This window comes from Schistocerca piceifrons, unplaced genomic scaffold, assembly GCF_021461385.2.
Source record: "Schistocerca piceifrons isolate TAMUIC-IGC-003096 unplaced genomic scaffold, iqSchPice1.1 HiC_scaffold_961, whole genome shotgun sequence".
Lineage (NCBI taxonomy): Eukaryota > Metazoa > Arthropoda > Insecta > Orthoptera > Acrididae > Schistocerca > Schistocerca piceifrons.
Window position 1 is genome coordinate 195,001 of NW_025729236.1, and position 2,500 is coordinate 197,500.

General features: G+C 58.8%; 1 non-coding gene across 1 annotated transcript in view; it reads left to right on the forward strand.

Moving 5' to 3' along the window:
- Positions 1-1,614: 1,614 nt before the first annotated feature.
- The window catches only part of LOC124774269, a 1,909-nt gene continuing 1,023 nt past the window's right edge, over positions 1,615-2,500 (forward strand). The window contains exon 1 of the ribosomal RNA XR_007015257.1: positions 1,615-2,500. This exon is cut by the window's right edge and continues 1,023 nt beyond it. This is a non-coding gene — a ribosomal RNA (small subunit ribosomal RNA).

Sequence of the window (2,500 nt, forward strand, 5' to 3'; positions counted from 1 at the left end):
GCCGCGCCCCCCCCCCCCCCCCCACACCTCCCCACGTCCCCACCTTGCCCCCTGCCTTCGCAAGCTGGTTGGTGAGAAGTTTGCATGTTCAATGCCCTTCGCATGCGACGTACTCAGGCTACGTTGTGGTGCGGCCTGTGTCAACTGTCCGCTGATGTCGTACGCGTAAACCACAATCTGTACTGCACATTCGTCCTTATGTACTGAATGATACATCGTGGCACATGTGTGACCGTACAACGACTGCGCCCAAAAACGGCGGACCATACAGTGCAAATATTGTGCACGCAGCTACGTGTCGTCTCCCTATGACAGCTGGATTGCAGTGTGGTACGCCATAGAGACGTGTGGGAGGAACGGACGCCGTGGATGGCGATCAGCATGAGCTGTCTGTTGATGTATTCGGACCTAGTCGTCTCTCCTCACACACCGTGATAGCATGGTGCACCGCGTTCCATATCTGCGACATGCTACAGAGGCCGGTTGACAGTCGTTCGAGCAATGGACATCGCATACGTACGGGGGCCACCTTCCACGTATTGTCTAGGCGTGCACATTTTGTTGCGTGTATGTGGGCAGACGTAGTGTGGTGTGACACCTGACACAGGCATGCAATAATCGTGGAAGTTGCAAATGGCGATGGACGCATACGTTTTCTGGTGAATTTACGCAAATGAACAAATGGTAACCCGTTGTGGTGCGGTTGTTCTCGCTAGGGGTGAATCGGTGATGGCGACGGTAGGTTGAGGTACTAACCGGTTGTTCCAGCGATACCCACCATGCCGACGAAACTGAACGGCATCTGGGTGTGAAGCGATACGCGGCGGTGGCTGGGTGGGACCGTCCCCGGCCGGTGAGGGGGCGCCTCCCGGCGTGCTGGCCGCGCGGTGCGTGGGCGCACGCGCTACAGCCGGCTGGTGGGGGCGGCCAGTGGCAGGCGCGCCGGCCGACGGACGCGGCAGGCGTCGCAGCTGCGCGCCGGCGCACCCTGCGCGCGGCGCCGTGCGGCCAAAGTAGGTCCTCGCGGGCCCGGTGCGAAGCGCGGTGGACATCTTCAGTGTGCTGGTCCGATTGAGGACTGTGTGCGTTGAGGATGCGCCGCCGCCCGGCGCTCGGCGCCGCGACGCCGTCTGCTGCTCGGTCGCCCCAGCGGTTCTCGCTGGTGGTTTGTATCGCAGCTGTGCGGATGTGTTGGCGCGTGCGCTGTGCTGGGAGAGTTCGCTTCGGCACCCAAGTGGGGCTTTTGTCCTTCTGTGGCGCTGGCGTTGGAGCTGCCAGTCACCGTAGGTGGCGCGTGTTGTCTCCCGCCGGCAATGCCACGACAGCACGCTCCCGGGCCTCTGTCGGCAGCGGCAAGCTCAGTTGGGAGCACGGGTGGTCGCACCGAAAGCGTCTACTCGCCTAACTCCGGGCGATTGCGCCTCTCTCGAACCCGACCAAGTACTTGGGACGGCGCTGCGCGCCGCCGGGACCTGAGAGGGTTTCGAGGTGTATTGTGCAGGGGAGCTCAGCCTCCTCCTGTTTGCAGAATGATTGAGCGGACGCTTGCGTGTTCGCGCGGGCCCCCGGGACACACTCCCGGGCGGCCGGCTGCTCAGCTCTAGTTGACGCAGCTCCCTGGTTGATCCTGCCAGTAGTCATATGCTTGTCTCAAAGATTAAGCCATGCATGTCTCAGTACAAGCCGCATTAAGGTGAAACCGCGAATGGCTCATTAAATCAGTTATGGTTCCTTAGATCGTACCCACGTTACTTGGATAACTGTGGTAATTCTAGAGCTAATACATGCAAACAGAGTCCCGACCAGAGATGGAAGGGACGCTTTTATTAGATCAAAACCAATCGGTCGGCTCGTCCGGTCCGTTTGCCTTGGTGACTCTGAATAACTTTGGGCTGATCGCACGGTCCTCGTACCGGCGACGCATCTTTCAAATGTCTGCCTTATCAACTGTCGATGGTAGGTTCTGCGCCTACCATGGTTGTAACGGGTAACGGGGAATCAGGGTTCGATTCCGGAGAGGGAGCCTGAGAAACGGCTACCACATCCAAGGAAGGCAGCAGGCGCGCAAATTACCCACTCCCGGCACGGGGAGGTAGTGACGAAAAATAACGATACGGGACTCATCCGAGGCCCCGTAATCGGAATGAGTACACTTTAAATCCTTTAACGAGTATCTATTGGAGGGCAAGTCTGGTGCCAGCAGCCGCGGTAATTCCAGCTCCAATAGCGTATATTAAAGTTGTTGCGGTTAAAAAGCTCGTAGTTGGATTTGTGTCCCACGCTGTTGGTTCACCGCCCGTCGGTGTTTAACTGGCATGTATCGTGGGACGTCCTGCCGGTGGGGCGAGCCGAAGGCGTGCGACCGCCTCGTGCGTGCTCGTGCGTCCCGAGGCGGACCTCGTTGAAATCCTACCAGGGTGCTCTTTATTGAGTGTCTCGGTGGGCCGGCACGTTTACTTTGAACAAATTAGAGTGCTTAAAGCAGGCAAGCCCGCCTGAA